Genomic DNA, 20583 nt, shown 5'->3' with positions numbered 1-20583 from the left:
CAAACACATCACAACTCAAAGCATTTTAGCACAGTGTCGGGAAAATGAAACACCATCTGTCATCATGTAGAGATTGCCTTATTATAACACAAAATCAAACTGCTCAGTGTGAACATTGCTACTTAATAAATGGGTAAATGAAAACTGATAATTATGGTCTTATTTATTTTAAATGATTACTTAAAGCCACCAAAAGTGCAACATAATTTGTCAATTAGGCACTCTGGACCCCATAACAGTATATAGAGCAAACACCCCTCAGTAAAAATGGTGCATAGACTTGGAGAGAAACAAAGGGGAGAGACAGAAAGGAACTTTCAAGAACTGCCAGACGTGGAGATGAGGAAAGAAGCCCAAGACTTGAGAAATCCTGGTCCGTCCTGATCAGGTGGGGGCAGTTTCCACATCAGAATCGCCCAATATTTTCACTTGGAAAAAAATCAACAGTTTCCACAGTGCAGGAAGATATGATGAGAGACTGAGGGTCCCAAGGAGAGCTGGTAACACTGCCTTCATTCCCATGAGACACATGTAAGATGCTGTTTCCAACTCTTGGGGGCAGGAGGTTTTTAACTTGGTTTTAATCTTTCATTTGAATAGCACACTATTAGGCTAGAGTTAGTCATTTCTGAAAACAGATATTAAAGTAGGTAGAAAATACACAAGTTGGGAGAGAGACATAGGAAATTTGAAGAGAATTAAGGGCACTGATAGTTGTGAATCCACTGTAACATGGACAAGGGCTTTGTTCTTCCCCGGAAAAAAGGAAATGGAAACACCTAAATGACTCTCTGTGATCAAAGATACAAGGTGATGTCTCTTCCTAATGCTTCTACCTATAATCCTGATTATCTGCCCTGATGAAATCGCAACCATTCCTGGGATCCTACGAGATGTGACAAGAGTCTGCAAGCCCAAGAAGACAGAGAAACGCCTCCTGTCCCTGTGCTAAGCAGTTTGGTGTAGACGTAGTACACAGGGATTAACAATTCTAGACTCTTCCTTTGACATGTCACCCAGTTTTTCAGAGTCTTGCAAATACTGCAAATTCTCTTAGTCCCCAAGAAACTGATGCAGAGTTTACAGACATCCCCTAGGTTTCCCAAACGCCCCCTAAGACCTAGAAAAGTGGCAGGAAAATAAATTGAGTCTGAAAAATATATAGTCTACTACCATCTTACTATGCCCCTCCTCCAAAACCTTAAAGAGTGGTTTCATGGAGGGATTATCTTAAGTACCATCACAATTGATTTAATTTCCTAATTTCAAGAAAACTTTATTACAAGGTGGTTTCATCTCCAATATTCAATTCAATTAGATAAATATTTTGGAGCGCTTGCTATATTTAAATCAGTGAGGTGATTTAAATAAATAAGCAGTTTACATTTGCATGTAATTTGCGACCCAGTTAGATAGAGAAAACTTTCAAGGATTAGAATTTGTGGTAAAAGAAGGTAAAGTTGCATTCAAAGAAAAACTGTCTTGTTGTGGGAAAGAGCATTTCCAACTGAGGTGATTAGGAAAGGCTCATAAAGGAGGTGGCGTATAGGACGGACTTTTCTTTATTGAAGTATACTCGATTTACAACATTTCAGGTGTAGAGCAAAGTGATTCAGATAGATATATAGATATATTCTTTTCATATTCTTTGCCATTATAAGTTATTACAAGATATTGAATATAGTTCCCTGTGCTATACAATAGGACCTTTTTGTTTATCTATTTTATATACAGTAGTGTGTATCTGTTAATCCCAAATCCCTAATTTATTCCCCTCTCCCCTCTGGTAGCCATAAATTTGTCTTCTATGTCTGTAAGTCTATTTCTGTTTCATAAATAAGTTCATTTGTATCATTATTTTTTTAGATTCCACATATAAGTGATATCATATGATATTTGTCTTTCTCTGACTTACTTTACTTAGTATGATAATCTCTAGGCCCACCCATGTTGCTGCAAATGACATTATTTCATCATTTTTTATGGCTGAGTAATATTTCTCTCTCTCTGTCTCTCTCCCTCTCTCTCCATATATATATATATATATATATATATATATATATATATATATATATATATATATATATAAAAATGCCACATCTTCTTTATCCATTCATCTGTCAATGGACATTTAGGTTGCTTCCATGTCTTGACTATTGTAAATAGTGCTGCAATGAACATTGGGGTGCATGTATCTTTTCGAATTAGAGTTTTCACAGGAAGGACTTTGAAGAACTCAAGAGGTAAAGAGGATGAGGCAGAAGGAGAGGTATGGTTGGCAGAATTCTAAGATGACCTCATGGTGTAAAAAAGAATTTGTCCGGTCTTTGTCCCAGGTTCCTGGCATACAAGTCCCCAAACCTTTGGGATTTCATGACTGAGAAGAATGTTTCTGTTATACTAATGAGGTAACTCCTGGTGGGCCCTTAGATAGTCACCAGAAAGACCAACCTTGTGATTGGGGGGTTGGAAGTTTGGGTCAGCCTGGAACTTTAGATCTCCCAGGGAGAGGGGGGGACTGGATATTGAGATCAATCATGCGGCCAATAATTTAATTAAGCATGACTACATAACGAGACCCTCAATAAAATCTCTGGCATCCAAGTCTCAATCCTGCTTGGTGCACACATGGATGTTCTGGGAGTGTGACACACCTTGACACCAAAGGGAGAGGGCATGGAAGTTCTGTGCTCCCTCCTACACCTCACCATACATGTATCCTTTCTAATAAAAGTGTAATCATAAGCATTACTTTTCTGAGTTCTATGAATCATTCTAGTGAATTATCAACCCCCTGAACTTATAACCAGTTGGTAAAAGGATGGGTGGCCTGGGATCTCACTTGCAGCTGGCATCTGAAGAAGGGTCAGTCTTACAGAGAACTCTGCCCTTAATTTATGGAGATTATCCTCAGTGGGTCTGATCTAATGAGGTGATCCCTGAAAAGGAGTGGAGCTCTTCCTAACAAGAGAGTTGGAAGCATCAGAGGGATTCAACAAGAGGTATTCACCATTGCTAGGTTGGAAGATGGAGCAGGCCACGTGGCAAAGAACACAGCAGCCTCTAGGAGAGCTGCTTCAGCTAGCAGCCAGCAGCCAGCAAAGAAATGGGGACCTCAGTCCTACAACTGAAAGAAACTGGATTCTGTCACAACATGTGAGCTTAGAAGAGGGCCATGAGCTCAAGATGAGAGCCTAACTGACACTTTGATTGCAGGCTTGTGAAACTCTGAGCTGAGAACCAAACAACACAATGCCCAGACTCTGACCTACAGAACTGTGAACTAATAAATAGGTTTTGCTTTAAGTCACTAACTTTGGGGGTAATTTGCTACACAGCAATAGAAAACTAATAAACGAGGGCCTTGTGATGAATATGTCAGGAATCACATTATCATTCTCTACAGCCATATTGGTTTGTCTGTCCAGCTTCTCTGATTATCTGGGATTTTCCCCATTACCCTCTGCAGCACTCCAACCCTCATGGTTATCATTTTGGAAACGTGACCTGCCCCAGGGACAGAACTGATTGGTCCAGGAGTGAGACCTAGACAGACCAATAGAGCCCTTCTCTGGAACTTTCAGACTTGAGACACAGAGGGTGGCTGAAACTATAAGATGTATGTATCAATAACTAGTGGTGGGTGTGTTTTCTCCTATGTGGGAGAACCTCTGCTGTGAAAGAAAAAGAATGAATTCAGCACGTAGAGAGAAGCAGAGACAAGAAATACTGAGGCTGCCTGACACCAAAAACAAAGGCAACAAAGCAAAAATAAACAAGGGGGACCACATCAAACTAAAATACTTCTGCATAGCAAAGGAAACCATCAACAAACTAAGAAGACAACCTGCTGAATGGGAAAAAATATTTGCAAATCGTATATCTGATAAAGGGCTAATATCCAAAATATATAAAGAATTCATGCAACTCAATAGCAAAATAACAATTTGATTAAAAAATTGACAGGGCATCTGAATAGGCATTTTTCTAAAGAAGACATAGAGATGGCTAACAGGTACATGAAAAGATGCTCAACATCACTAATCATCAGGGAAATGCAAATCAAAACCACAACGAGATATCACCTCACACCAGTTAGAACGGCTATCGTCAAAAAGGCAGGAAATAAGTGTTGGCCAGGGTGTGGAGAAAAGGGAACCCTAGTACACTGTTGGTGGGAATGTAAATTGGTGTAGCCACTGTGAAAAACAAAATGGAGGTTCCTCATAAAATTAAAAATAGAACTACCATATGATCCAACAATCCTACTTCTATGTATTTATCCAAAGAAAATAATATCACTAACTCAAAAAGATATATGCCCTCCCGTGTTCATTGCAGCATTATTTACAATAGCCAAGATATGGAAAAACCGGTGTCCATCAATGGATGAATGAATAAAGAAAATGTGATATATATATGAATATTATTCAGCCATAAAAAAGAATGAACTCTTCATAACATTGTAAATCAACTATACTTCAACTTTTTAAAAAAAGAATGAAATTCTGCCATTTGTGAAAACATGGGTGGACCTTGAGGGCATTATGCTAAGTGGAATAAGTCAGACAGAGAAAGACAACTACTGTATGGTCTCACTTATATGTGGATCTAAAACAAAACAACGAAACAACCCAGCTCACAGATATAGAGAACAGATTGGGGATTGTGGAGATTGCCGGCGGGTGGGAGGGAGAGAAGGGGGCGGGTAGCAAAATGGGTGAAAGGAATCAAAAGGTACAAATTTCCAGCTAAAAAATAACTAAAGAAGTCACATGGATGTGATGTACAGCATGGTGACTATAGTTAATAATACGTAGTGCATATTTTAAAGTTGCTGAGAGAGGAAATCTTAGAAGTTCTCATCACAAGACAAACATGTTCTGTAACTATGAATGGTGATGGATGTTAACTAGACTTATGGTGGTGATAAGTTCGAAATATACAGTCATCCCTGTATATCTGCGGGGGATTGGTTCCAGAATGCCCCTCACTTACCAAAATCCATGGCTGCTTAAGTCCCTTATATAAAATGGCATAGTATTTGCATGTCACCTACGCACATCCTCCCATATACTTTAAATCATTTCCAGATTACTTATAATACCTGATACAATGTAAATAGCTGTAAATAGCACATAAATGCTACGTAAATAGTTGCTGGCACATGGTAAATTCAAATTTGGTGTTTTGGAACTTTCTGGAATTTTTTTCCTGACTATTTTAATCTGCGGTTTGTTGAATCCAAGGCTGTAGAACCCGTGGATACAGAGGGCTGACTGTATACAAGTAGAGAATCATTATGTTGTATGCCTGAAATTGATATAGAGTTGTATATCAATACCTCAATTTTAAAAGAAAAAGAAAGAAAGAAATATTGCGGCCGTATTTGAGCTCTGGGTTCCAGTTCTTCCTTAGGCCCAAATACAATTTGGCTTTAGGTTCTGAGAGACAAGTATCTTTTACAAGAAATTCCCTTTTGACTTAAGCTGAATCAAGTTGGGTTCTGTCTACTTTAATACATACAGTCTTAATACAATAATGTTAGTAAAATTTCAGTTTTCTAATTTACACTAGGCCGAGCCTAAATTCTGCATGTTCTAAGATAATGCCTCTCTCCAGGGAGTATATTCATGGTTACTCCACAGATAGGGTGCTGGATTCCCCGACACAAATCTAAACAAGGCCTTTATTTTTACCTTTTAGATGTTTCCAGAGGATGCCAAAATCATTGATTCATGTGATCAATTCAGCAAACAACCTGTTAATTAACGTTAAGAAAAGAAAGAACGTAGCCACAGTTGGTTCATTGAACTGGCCTTGTAGATAAGCTTCAAAACCACGTTGCTGACACAAAGATTTGCCTGAGTTATGACACATCCAGGACTACACAGGATAAAGGTGGAGGGACTTCCGAGTTCTGGGGGCTGCTCTTCCTCTATGTTTCCCTCATTATCCAAAGCCCTGAATGCAGCCACATCTCCTGGACTCTCTCCAGGAAGTCAGGGCGTCAGCCAACATCTCCCTTTCATCTGGGATCACGTCTACCAAAGCCCAGAAGAAGTTCAAGACAATTTTAAAGCATCAAAGACAACACTGGATGTTTAGAGGAAACTTGGCATTTCAGGCCTCCTACCCATTTTTCCCATGAAAATCAAACGGGAGTGTAACACAAATGAAAGGATGAGTATCATCTTTTCCTGTTGCAAAAGATTGAAAAACAAAACTCAAATTGCCTTCGGCAAAAGGGGAAAAAAGGAGCTCAAGTAACGGGAAATCTGAGGGGTTCAGCTGCATAAAGGCATGGACACCCTCACCCCCACTCCCCCATCCACTCCCTCCCCAGCTCCAGCGACAGCTTCAGGATGTGGTTCCTCTCTCTCTCTCTCTCTCTCTCTCTCTCTCTCTCTCTCTCTCTCTCTCGGGTGCCCCCCCCCCCCACAAAATCGGAGTTGCACTGAAGAGTAGGAGTGACTTCTAGGCCAGCAAAAACAACAGGTGTCCACTGCCATAGTCTTGCCTGGCTCCAGTCTCTGTGGTACCCCTTCTTCACACCTGGAGCCACTTGACCTACGTTTTCAAGCTCAACTGACCACAGGCTGACTTCTGGCGTAGGAAATCTGAGAAGCTTCAAGCTATCGCTCCGAAACTCGGCCTCAAGTCACTTTTGCTGGTTTTCCAGTTCTGACCCAGCTTTATATCCCAGGATTCTCTTCTTGTCCCCTAGACCTTCTTGTCTTGGCCAGCTGCCTTAGGTATCTCCATTAACATGGAATGACCCAGACTTGCTTTTGCTAATTTTGTCCCAGAAACTGGCTTGGAACCCCAGTTCCGTCTTGGGCCATGTGTGGACAGACTTCATGATGGCAACATGGATGTTAGTGTATTATGTATTTCTCAATTATCCATCATCATGTACCACTTGCCTGTTGAAACTCCTCCCATCTCCTGTTATCTCCTGCTGAATCCTCAAAGTGTGTCCCTAATCCAGAGTATCATTTGTCCTCCATTGGCTGGGCAGGACTTTTTTCAATTCTTCAAGGCTATGTCTAATTTTAAAAAATAATGCCTCTCTCTAGGGGGCATTTTTATATTTGCTACCAGCAGACATCTCCCTTTTCTACAGTACTCTAATTTTCCTCTTGGGAGCCTATCCAGTGTCCATCCATGGATTGTTTGGCCTCAGATTCACTCCTCGCTTTCCCTTGCTCTATTCTGTATTTCAGGATTGCTGACTCCTACAAACTGAATTTCCTAAGCCCCAGTCAGATGTTTTCCAAAAGAATTAACTAATGAGGGGCAATGGCAAGAGACTGGAGGGTAGGAGAAAGGGAGATGCCATAGTATTTCTCTCCCTCCATCTCTGCCTTGGGTGATGCGTCCAGCAGTGGGAGTATCTTCTCCACGGCTTCAGCTCCTACCAGGCAGCCTCTGCTGTAGCTCCTGCTTCCACCAGGTGGACCTGGCCCCAGGGCTCTGGGAATTTGCTTCCTTCCTTCCTTTGTCCCTCCAGCCAAGCTGCGGTAGCAACATCCAGCTGTTGTTAATCTCAGGATTACTCCACCATTCCCACCTGGCTTCTCTGCTCTGCCATAACTTGTGTAACCAGTCGCCTGCATTAAGTTACCTCTGCTTTAAATATTCAAAGTAGTTTCAGCATTCCTAGTTGGACCCTGTTTGATCCCACTCTTTCCCCCATTCTCAGTCCATTTGATTCTAGTGAAGCTGACTCCACCCCCAGCTGTAAAGGTGGGCAGGTGACCATGTGACTTAGACCTGGCCAATCAGAACATCTCATCCCCCTGGCCACAGTGACTGGTTCAGGAATTTGCATATGGCACAATCAGAGCCAATGATAAATGTTATCAGGAATTATGCTGGGACTGCTGGGAAAGAGACAGATTCTCCTTATTCTCTTGGACTTCCAGGTGTAAAGATATAAGCCCATATCTACCATCAGTCATCTTGCCAGTCTATGAAGAGAGTCCTGGCTGAGAATGAAGTCGATATGGGTAACAGCAGAGCTGAGAGATAGAGGGAGGAAAAATGAGTCTTGATAATATCTGCTGTCTGATACCGTGAGCCCCTAGAGCCTGAAGACAAAAGAAACTGCCTTATGAAGAAGGGGAAGAAAAAGCTATATCTATATCATCTGTATCTATATCTATATCTATCTACCTACCCACACGTAGTTTTTTAAAATAGCTGAAAAGCCCAGTCCAAAGGCTAAATCCAAGGTCTCACGTAATATGATCAGGACAAGGTCTTCCCTCTTCCCCGACCTTTTTCTTGGTTCTGCTTAATTATGTGCCAACTCTAAACCACTGTGGCTAAGGATATATAATATTTCATTGCCTGTCCTGGCCATGGGTCTACCCCTAGAAGCACGGGAGAGGAAGCGGTCAGCCCCAACCAAACTACATGGAGAGAATTGGGGGAGAAGTGGTTTCCTGAAAGTGTTTGCAATGTTGTAATTTCCAAACAAGCAGGAGGCAGTAACAGTCCCTGACCTGGTCCAGAGCTCCCATTTGTAGATAGGAAAACTAAAGACTGGAGAAGAGATATGACATGCCCCAGGCCACACAGCCCAAAATCACTTTTCTATGTCTGGTGTCATGGTAGCTGGAGACCTCATTAGCCTCCTTCCACAACAATTCGCCGGAAATACCGTCCATGGGCTTCAAACAACACTCAAAATATTTCCAAACTTTTTTAGTTCATTGAAATCTCAGGAATTGTTCCCAGTGCCTCTACGCCAAAAGAAATAGGTAACAGTTCCAAATATTTGGTAGTTAGGCTCAATTAACTAAGTATTTCTATTCTAACAACTTAGTAACCATTTTAAAAAAATACAAATAAGTTTAAAGAAAAAATAAATTTTAATTTCATTCTAATGCCCATAACTAGTTAATGGGAGGCAGTTACCCACCTATTAGACACCGTACAACTTCTCAAACCTTGGAATCAGATTTGATACCACTACCCTTACTTCCTATTCCACATTGATGTTGACACACTTCTTGCTTTTGATCACAGTAACTGTCAAAAAAAAAAGAAAGAAAAAAGAAAAACAGCTTCACGAAGATACATCATAGAAAGAAATGTGGTTGAACTAATATTCACTACCTCAAGCTAGTAGTTTATATAGTGTCCAACAGATGCTGACTATCACTGGTTTCCTCCAAAAATTGTTAAAAATCCTGCGGTGCCACTATGAGTTAGCTGCAGTGCTTCGATACACCTTGACAGATGGTTCAGGAACTGCAGCCTTAAGATAAAGGCCTATGGCCTGCCCCCAGGGGTAGCACCTTGAGCCGCAGAAGGGAGGCGTGGAGGAGAATGAGGGTGCTGCTGGCAGTTGGCCAGATTAGAGGAAATCCTTTGCCGTCTGAGCAGAAGAGGCATTACCCCTAAACTCCTTGCTCATCAGAGAAAAATGGCAAAGCCACCCCTAATTCTAAGGAATCAGCATAACCACCTTTGGCCTCCTTCTAAAGGCAGTGGGACCACCATCACCACCCCCAAAAACCACTTGCGGCAGTATTTATTGCATTTCAGAGGTTTGCTTCTTCCTTTTGCATCTCATGACAAACTTGTGCAATAAATTCCTTCAGAAACTGATGCAAAAATTCTTTTCAAAATTATATAGTTCCCCTAAAATGAACATTAGTGCTGCTTACTGACCTGAAAGCAGAGAGATCCGTGCTTTGAACATGGCTCTGCCATCCCCTTGCAGTGTGATGCTGACACACACACACACATACAAGCCCCATTTTTCTTATTTGTTAAAAAATAAGGAACTTCCCTGGTGGTCCAGTGGTTAAGACTCTATGCTTCCAATGCTGGGGGTGCGGGTTCAATCCCTAGTCGGGCACCAGGATTCCACATGCTGTGCGGCACGGCCACATAAATAAATAAATTGGCTTTAAAATAAATAAAGTGGGGGTAGACTTTGAGATTTTACCAAGCAGTAGATTTTTTAATGCTTTGGATATCAGCCTATGATTGCCAAGGTTTAATTTTACCAAAGACAAACCAAGAGCCACTGACATCTACTATCGCCATTACTTTACAATATAAAGGTTATTTTAGCACTAAAAAAAGGAGAAAGAAAATATCCCCCAATAATCTCCATTTTTAAAGCTTGTTTCTTTTACTTTATTAGGAAAACTCATTGTTTGTCCTTTTTTCCATTTTGCTTCAGACTGGTGAAAATTTCATCATAGATCAGCACAAGCTTCGAATGCGTATTTGCACGTCTGAGGCATCCCTCCCATCTTTGACTTTTTAGATGTTCACTGCAACAACTTAACGTTCTGAGCCTCAGTATCTCCATCTGACAAATGGGCACAGAGAAACCAACTTTACTTCCCAGGGTTGTTACGAATGTGAAGTGAAAAAGTGGTTTAATAGTGCTTTAAAAAAAAAAAATTAAGGTACCATTCCTACCACCATCTTTTAAAATCCTTTATGCTCCATTCAGCATCAAGACTGCAATTATGGATCTCCCAACTTTTTCTCTAACTCTCCAGCCTTGACTGGTTTAATTTAGACACTGAACATTAGTTTAACAAAGTGCTTTCATGTTTATTATATTGGATTAGCAAATTATAAGCTATCATTTGAGGCTTTCAAGAACACCCAGACAAACAGTCTGCACACAGGGAACCCTCATATAGTCACCATATGGGCTTCATTTATTAAAGCTTTGGACCCCGAGCGTGGGGAGAGCCAACCTCTTTGCAGAGAGACTCCTGAGGACTGGTTGCTAGGAAGCTACAAAAGCTAGTGTTTCTAATGAGATTTAAAGTATCATAAATTATATATTATTTTCTGCACTTAGGACATTCATAGCTCCTTGGCTTATTTTGTATTTCATTTTGCATTGGTGACATATAATCCTTTACATATAAAATGGCTTGCATAAGAATTCCCTCAGAAATCAGAGCAAAATTACATTTCAAAATTATTATTTTTTCCTCTCTAAAATAAAAGTTCACATTTCTTTGTCTCCTTCTGTGTGTCCAGGGCAGGCAATTGCTAAGAATTTATTCTCTCCAGCTTAAAAAAAATTAATCCCAGCCTTTACCAATAATAATTACTCAAGTGAATACTGTGAGTTGAGTCTGGAGCTGCTGTTAGTAAGAATTCTCATAATTCCATTTTCTGATGAGAGTTAATGTGGGTTCTGCGGGTTTAATTCCACAGATAATTACGGAGGCAATATTTAAAAAGCCTGTTTAGTTGGTACCCTTCCTCAACTCCCTTCAGTGTTCAACATTAAATAAAGAGCCATTCCACAAAAGAAATTCAAAAACTATTTGGTTTAACTGCCCATCTTTAAGGAGGAGAGTCATTATGCAAATATGGTACCCAGAATTGGCTGGTGGAGGCCCGTTCTGTCTGATCTGCATGATAAAATGCAGCCCCTGGTCTGTTTCAAAGGGCCAGGGGCATATTTCTGCAGAGAGTGGACACCCATAGAACAAATTAAGAGAGTGGTTTTCGATTAAGAAGCTGTTTTGATCAGGAACATTTGGGAAATGAGATTTTTAACACCTTTGGAAAGCAATGGTCCCTGAGAAAGACGTGTTTTCTTTTTTGCTTCCCCTTTGTAACTTGTCTTCTTCTCCATCACAAGCTTCTCACATTAGGCTTAGCTTTCAGGGACATCTCTGTGATTTAATTTAGCAAGCTCTATTTTTCACTTTTAACAAAAACCAAGGGCTCTAGCAAGGTACAATTAATTCCAGCAAAAGTTTAGGAACAGGTGTAAGTCGAGACAGGGAGAAATCTGGGAGGCATGGATATGGCCATCAACAATTGGATGCAGCACTATGGAGCCCAGGTCTTCTTGGAATGTTGAAAGTCATCTTTGTCTTGCCTTCACAGTAGCCAGTTTACACACTACTCCCCATTATCTTCCCCCCAATTCCAGTGTAGGGGCATTTGACAGATCAGGCTCTATCTGCTTCAGGGTCCTGATCTCCACCTTCGATTGCCTGATTTCTGGACTCAGCTTATCCCTCACTGGGTTAGTAGCTGACCAATCAGAAATCTGGGCTTCACTCAGCATCCCAGCCCCCTGTTCCCTCTGCTCTGCTTTATACCAAAATATAACTTTTCCAATTGCATTCAAACGCAACTGTTCATAGACTTGTCAACTTATGAACTATGTCCTTTAGCTGTAATTTCAAGAAAACCAGGAGAGGGTAGAAGGATGACATGGAAGGCTGGAACAAGTGGCAAAATGGAAAAATAAGAAATTGTTGGCAGATTGAAAAGAGCAATGGAAATAGGAAAAAAAAGTCCGAAAAGATATATATAAACCAGAATCATTAGGGTAACTATATGTGAGTTCTGAAGGTTGATTTATATTTTCTTTTTCTGGTCTACTTGTCTTTTCTACATTTTCTACAATGATCATGCATTACCATTACAAATATTTTAAATATTTTTTAAAGCATGTACTGATTTCCCATGTTGATATGGCCAAGTGAAGCCTTCAGGTGTGGCTGCACGAGCTTGGACCCTCTTGGGCTTCAGCTTCCTCATTTGGAAAGGAAGAATCTGATTCTGAAGGTCTCTTCTGGGGCTCACATGTTGAGTCATCTATGAATACCTGTTTCATTCTAAGGATAAAAGAAAAATAAAGAAGCAAAAGGATAAGGAGGCAAGATAAATCTTATTCCTACAACTCAGCAATATTCAAGCTATAAGAGTGCTTGGAGATCTTCCAAAATGTTCCTGTGTAAGAATTATTTGAAAAGAACTATTCCACTAAGCAGAAAAAATGGTTGAGAACCTCTGATCTATTTTAATGCCTTAGATAAGAAATTAGTGGCTCAAGGATGACTTGAGCCTGCTTCAAGCTAGAAGCAGGCAGAGCTAGGACTGGAACTTTGATGGCTTAGATCTGTCTAGGGCGTCTTCTACCAAATTATGTGCTTTCTTTAATTTGTGATGTTTCCCTATTTGACCCCTGAATAGGGTGACTATTCATTGCAGTTTGCCTCGGATCGTCCAGGTGTACAGCTCTTGTCCCAGTGAAATTATTAATAGCATCCCTTTTGCTCTCAAAAACGTCTTGAATTAGACAATAAATTTTATGGTCATGTCACTCACCCCTTAGCCCTCTCTCAGCCTGCCAGCATGACACAACTTGACCTGGGTTCCCTCCTTGACATCTATCTTCATCAGAGAAAGGACTGACCCTAATATCTCAGAGTCCATCTTCATTCATGGGTCATCTTATGGTCTGGATGACAAAAGAGATCCCAGGAGACATAGACCGGGGTTTGGTCTCTTAGCTCAGGAACCAAACTCTTCAACAAATCATAAGGGGAGGTGGGATGAATTGGGAGATTGGTATTGACATATATACACTATTGATACTATATATAAAATAGATAACTAATGAGAACTGACTGTATAGCACAGGGAACTCTACTCAGTGCTCTGTGGTGACCTAAATGGGAAGGAAATCCAAAAAAGAGGGGATATATGTATACATGTAGCTGATTCACTTTGTTGTACAGTAGAAACAAACCCAACACTGTAAAGCAACTATACTCCAGTAAAAATTTAAAAACAAACAAACAAGCAAAAAAAAAAATCATGAAACACCATGCAGAGAGAGAGGCCAGACCTACTTAAAAGGAGACCACCATATCCACGTGGGGCAACAGCCCCTTTCTTTCTAAAAGGGAGAATATTGTATGTAAAATGTCTCATATCCCCACTAGGGATATGAGTCTTGTCCAATCAGCCTCTTTCATTCATTTGTTTGACAATTCCTATGTGTCAGGTTCCATGTTAGTCCTTGAGGAGAACTACGTCACAGTCTGTATTCCCAAGAACTTCACGGTCTAACTGGGATTGGGGGGAGAGGTAAGGATGCAGATTTTACATATCACTGCCTCATCTTTACCATTCTTAGTCTCCTCCAGACAATGTGCCATGTCGTAGGCACTCAAAAAGATTTGTCGAACGCATTCATGAATGAACTCATTAACTAACATTGCCTTATTCTGTAATTGCATTATGTATGTATTTCTCATCTCCCAAGGGATAGAACCGTATTATGATAGCATGGTAGACTCAGAGAGACAGTAACCTGTAACAGGTAAGAAGTTGGGTCTACAGGCAGAGTTCCTAGGTGTGAATCTTGGCTTTTCCACCTGCTAGTTGCACAATTTGAGGCAATTTACTTTACTTCTCTGTGCCTCAGTTTCCCATTCTGAAAATAAAGATAATAATAGTAGCTACTTCATGGGGTTGTTGAGATGATTGAGCTAATGCATACTCAGTACCTGAAGCAGTGCCTAGCGATGCTGTTGTGCTGGTAAATGTTTAACAATCAGCTTTCTGGTGGTTAAAACACACACATACACACACACACACACACACACACACACACACACACACACACACCCCAATTTGTCCCATTTGCTGATTTCAGTGGTGTAAATGCTTCCGCCACCAATCACCATCAACATGAAATCACTGAACTCAGAGCTGGGAAGAGATGTGTCCAGTCTGTTTGGTGAGCCAGCTCTCCATTGAGTTATATCTAATGAGCTAATGTACATGAAATCATTTCCTAAAGTTTTGTACATGTTAAGTTTGCTCTGTTAATCTTTTTCCGTTTGCGGTCCTTATTGTGTTTGACAGAATGGTAAAGATATGAGGTCAATTTCTCAATAATTATACGAACAGCCAACTACTGTCTCAAAGTCTGGCTGAGCACCAAGGAATGAGGGAGGTCCCCTTCACAGCACTGTCCACTGTGCACGATGTTGTCAAGTTTCTTTAGAAAGATGCCATGATAATAAGTCAAATTTAAAGGACTTACTATAGTCTACAAACTGTATCAGGTATCTTAAATACATCATTCCATTCTATCCTCACAACTTTGAAAAATCAGAAATATAACCCCAATTTACAGATGAGAAAACTGAGGCTCAAAGGGGTAAAAACAAGCTTTTATTCCACCACCACTAAGTGACAAAGCCAGGATTTAACCCTGGTCTGTGTGATGTCAAAACTCACACCCTAAACCACTTACACTTGAATTTCCATGACGCTTTTAGGTCCTAAAGTCATTTTTTTTTTAATTTATTTTATTTATTTATTTTTGGCTGCATTGGGTTTTTGTTGCTGCACGTGGGCTTTCTCTAGTTGTGGCGAGTGGGGACCACTCTTGTTGCGGTGCATGGGCTTCTCATTGCGGTGGCCTCTCTTGTTGCAGAGTACAGGCTCTAGGTGTGCAGGCTTCAGTAGTTGTGGCTCATGGGCTCTAGAGCACAGGCTCAGTAGTTGTGGCGCACAGGCTTAGTTGCTCAGTAGCATGTGGGATCTTCCCGGACCAGGGCTTGAACCTGTGTCCCCTGCATTGGCAGGCGGATTCTTAACCACTGCGTCACCAGGGAAGTCCCCTAAGATCATTTTAATTTTGACTATTGGTGCCAGTAGGCAACATACCATAGTGGATAAGAGGATAAACTCTAGAGCCAGACCAGGTTCAAATAGTTGTCTGCTTTTTATCAGCTGTGTGACTTCAGGCAACTTACTTAGCTTCTCTGTGCCTCTGTTTCTTCATCTATAAAATGGGGATAATTATGGTAACTGCTTTAAAGTTTGTTTTGAGGACTAAATGAGCTAATATGTATGAAATATTTATAACAATGTCTGGAACTGAAAAGTTCTATGTAATTGTTTAGTATATGAAAATGAAGTTCCTTTAGATGAGGTGAGAATATCCCTGGATTTCAAGAGAGAAATCACGTGAAACCAACTCTTAGATACAATAGCCAGTTCACTTAATTCACTTTCCAGAAAAGCTCCAGGCAGATGAAACCAAACAATAACAGGACCAAATACAGACAAACAGCAGGCCTAGCTTTCCTCTCACACGTACACTCTGCACCCTGAGTTTCCAGTTAAATGACCTCTATGGAAACCCCAATCATAACAACTTAAATTTTTCTAAGCAGGTTCTTCAGTGGTGACTATCAGTGCCCCTCAGAGGACACAGGATGGAAAATAAACAGGAGTTTTTATATGGTGATAAACTCATGACTTAAGCAGCCTTTCCTCAGTTATGAGTAACACAATTCCACTCAGCTAACTAACCCCAAACAAAGCCACATAGACATGGCTCTCTCTCACATCCCTCCAAATCATAAGTAAACACTCCTGTTGAAAGGCAAAAGCTTTTGAAAAATCTGATCAAGATATAGACCCAGGTGATGTTGCTGTATCCACCAAATGGGTGGCTTTCAAAAAGTACCTGGAGGGGTCTCATAGAGTTCTTCTTTTCTTTCTAACTGGTGGTGGCAGCAGTACAAGTTGGATGACCCATATACACCTCCAGAAACTTTTTTGCATAGTTTTGATAGCACCCCTTGAAACCTTTAACCACACATACACCCATGTAGGCCATCACCTCCAACACAGTACTTACCATGTTTTCCAATAAAGTCTGTGTCTTTAAGGATTACCTCTTATGTGTAGAAAGTTATAATAAGATCTAACTACCAGTGTACAAGATCAGGGGTCAGAGGAGCATTATAAATGGTACTACTGCGATGCAATCAGCAAAACTTGGAAATTCTATAGGGTAAATGACGTGGTTTCTTCCATGAATAAAAGGGAAGGAAATTGTTATAGATTAAAAGAGAGTTTAACTGATGAAAGAAATTAAAGATGATAGAAACAGATGGAGAGATATACCATGTTCTTGGATTGGAAGAATCAATACTGTGAAAAATGACTCTACTACCCAAAGCAATCTACAGATTCAATGCAATCCCTATCAAACTATCAATGGCATTTTCCACAGAACTAGAATAAAAAAATTCACAATTTGTATGGGAACACAAAAGACCCCGAATAACCAAAGCAATCTTGAGAAAGAAAAACGGAGCTCTAGTAATCAGGCTCCTGGACTTCAGACTATACTGCAAAGCTACAGTAATCAAGGCAGTATGCTACTGGCACAAAAACAGAAATATAGATCAATGGAACGGGATAGAAAGCCCAGAGACAAACCCACGCACATACGGTCACCTTATCTTTGATAAAGGAGGCAAGAATGGAGAAAAGACAGCCTCTTCAGTAAGTGGTGCTGGGATAACTGGACAGCTATATGTAAAAGATTGAAATTAGAATACTTCCTAACACCATACACAAAAATAAACTCAAAATGGATTAAAGACCTAAATGTAAGGCCAGACACTATAAAACTCTTAGAGGAAAACATAGGAAGAACACTCTTTGACATAAATCATAGCAAGATCCTTTTTGACCCACCTCCTAGAGAAATGGAAATAACAACAAAAATAAACAAATGGGACCTAATGAAACTTAAAAGCTTTTGCACAGCAAAGGAAACCATAAACAAGATGAAAAGATCACCCTCAGAATGGGAGAAAATATTTGCAAACAAAGCAACTGGCAAAGGATTAATCTCCAACATATACAAGCAGCTCATGCAGCTCAATATCAAAAAAACAGACAACCCAATCCAGAACTGGGCAGAAGACCTAAACAGACATTTCTCCAAAGAAGATATACAGACTGCCAACAAACACATGAAAGAATACTCAACATTACTAATCAGTACAGAAATGCAACTCAAAACTACAATGAGGTATCACCTCACACTGGTCCGAATGGCCATCATCAAAAAATCTACAAACGATAAATGCTGGAGAGGGTGTGGAGAAGAGGGAACCCTCTTGCACTGTTGGTGGGAATGTAAATTGATACAGCCACTATGGAGAACAGTATAGAGGTTCCTTAAAAAACTAAAAATAGAACTACCATACGACCCAGCAATCCCACTACTGGGCATACACCCTGAGAAAACCATAATTCCAAAAGAGTCGTGTACCACAGTGTTCATTGCAGCACTATTTACAATAGCCAGGACATGGAAGCAACCTGAGTGTCCATCGACAGATGAATGGATAAAGAAGATGTGGCACATATACACAATGGCATATTACTCAGCCATAAAAAGAAATGAAATTGAGTTATTTGTAGTGAGGTGGATGGACCTAGAGCCTGTCATACAGAATGAAGTCTGAAAGAGAAAAACAAATACCGTATGCTAACACATTTATATGGAATCTAAAAAAAAAAAAAGGTTCTGATGAACCTAGGGGCAGGAAGGAATAAAGACACAGATGTAGAGAATGGACTTGAGGACACGGGGAGAGGGAAGGGTAAGCTGGGATGAAGTGACAGAGTAGCATTGACATACATACACTACCAAATGTAAAATAGATAGCTAGTGGGAAGCAGCTGCATTGCATGGGGAGATCAGCTCGGTGCTGTGTGACCACCTAGAGGGGTGGGATGGGGAGGGTGGGAAGGAGATGCAAGAGGGAGGGGATATGGAGATATGGGGATATATATAGCCTATTCACTTTGTTATACAGCAGAGACTAACATACCATTGTAAAGCAATTATACTCCAATAAAGATGTTAAAAAAGAGAGAGAGAGAGAGAGAGAGAGAGAGTTTAAAGCCATATGAACCAAATGCAATGTGTGGACTTTGGTTCAGATCTTCATTTGAGCAAACCAATTATAGAAAGTCATTTTGAGATTGTTTGAACACTGATTGAATATTGGATTATATTAGGAAATTTATGTTAACTTTTTAGGTGTTAAAGACATTGTATTTATGCTTTTAAATCCTTCTTATCTCTTAGAAATCCATGCTGAAGTATTTATGGATGAAATAATGGGATATCTGGTACTTGCTTTAAAACACTTCAGGCAGAGGTGAGGGGCATGGTGGGGGGGAAGTCAGAATTGACGAAACCAAAGGACTCTATGTTGATGGTTGTTGGATGTTAAGTACAAGAGGGTTTATTATACTATTCTCTCTACCTTGTATGTGTTTGAAGGTTTCTATAATGAAAAGTTTTTTCAACTTTCTGAATCAGAAACATGTGAATCCTTTCTGACTTTTCCCCTCCCTTCTTCCCTACCCCCTTTCCCTTTGCTGTTCAGTCACTAGGGCTGGTCTCTTCTACATACTACAAACTGTCCCCTCTTCATCCAATAGCAACCACCTTAGTCAAACCCTCATTTCTTCCTTCCTGCATCATTGCCACAGCCTCCGTACTGTCCCCAGTCTCCAAGCTCCTGAGCCTTCATCTTCTCTCCCACCAGAGTAATCTTACTAAAATGCAAATCTGATCAAGGCACCCCACTATGTACAACCCTTCAGTGGCTCATCTTCATCTACCAGGAAGAGTTTAACCATAACCCACGAGGCCCCTCATGATCCGTCCCTTGCCTACCATTCCAGCCTCATCTTCCCATCTTGCCTTCAAATAAGTAGGTTCCAACAATACCAGGCTACTTCTCATTCATTTGACAAGAATTTAATTAATGGGCCCCTATTATCAGATGAACACCATGCTAAGTATGGGGAACACAATTGCAAAAACCACAAAGTTCCTACCTCATGGAACTTATATTCCACTAGGAAAAACAAAAATAAATAAATAAACAAGACGGTGATGAACAGTGAATGTATTCACTTACAGTCCCCTGAATTTGCTATGCTCTTAATCTTCTACGTCTTTGCATATGCAGTTGCTTTTATCTGGAATGCCCTCCCACAATCAGCTCCCTTCATCTGCTGAATGCCCACCCATCTATTCACCCTTTAAGATTCAGCCCAGCCATAGCTTCCTCTGGGAAACCTTCCCTACCTCCCTCAGGCTTGGTTTTTCATCGTTGTATCACCAATATTTTGTACATTGCCTAGGCTAAAGTAGGTCTTTAATAAATGCTTATTTAAAAAAAAATGAATGAATGGATCAATGAATGGATTTCTGCCTCCCTTAAACTGGCTTTCTTGGTCTTTTAAGTTGTGAGTGTTAAAAGCAGAGGTTACATTTGAGCATTATTCTATATCTTGAAGCACTTGAGATTATGATGTACTGTGTATTAACCAGAGTCGTTGAAAATGGATATTTGCTTAAAGCAAAAGTTTCTCTGCACATTTCCAGTGAATCGTGTTATGTGCAAAAAAGGATCTACCATGAAACACACTGAGTTAAAGAAAAATTACACTGAGTAGTTTTTTTTTAGCTCCAGGATTTCTCAGAACCTTTAACATGCTAATTTGCATTGTGACCCTCCAGAATGATACTTTATATAATTTTCCAAAACATGTTTGACCAATGGACCCATTTGTTCTAAGGGCATCTCAACAGATGAAGGTCTTGAAGAGCATCTTTTAGGAAGCATTGGTCTACCTGATGCTCTGCCTAAGAGCTTGCCTTTACTGGTCCATGTGACTTACCATAAAATAAGTAATACAACAGGGCTTTGAAGCAGTGGCTTTTCAACAGCAAGAGAGTGCTGAAGCTCTCTCCTCCCTTGCCTCCTGGTCTGTTAAACTCTGGTAATAACACGTGCTAGAATGAAATCAGCAGAACGAAAAATAATTTACAAGGATGGGATGTAGAGATTTTATTGTTGTAGTGTGTTATTATCACTACTTTCCAGCTTTCTCCCTTTCTGTCTTTATTCCTCAATCTATACAGTAAAGTTA

The sequence above is a fragment of the Leucopleurus acutus genome, assembly GCF_964270905.1.
Source record: "Leucopleurus acutus genome assembly, chromosome: 20".
Classification (NCBI taxonomy): Eukaryota; Metazoa; Chordata; class Mammalia; order Artiodactyla; family Delphinidae; genus Leucopleurus; species Leucopleurus acutus.
Note: the sequence above shows the minus strand (reverse complement) of the source record.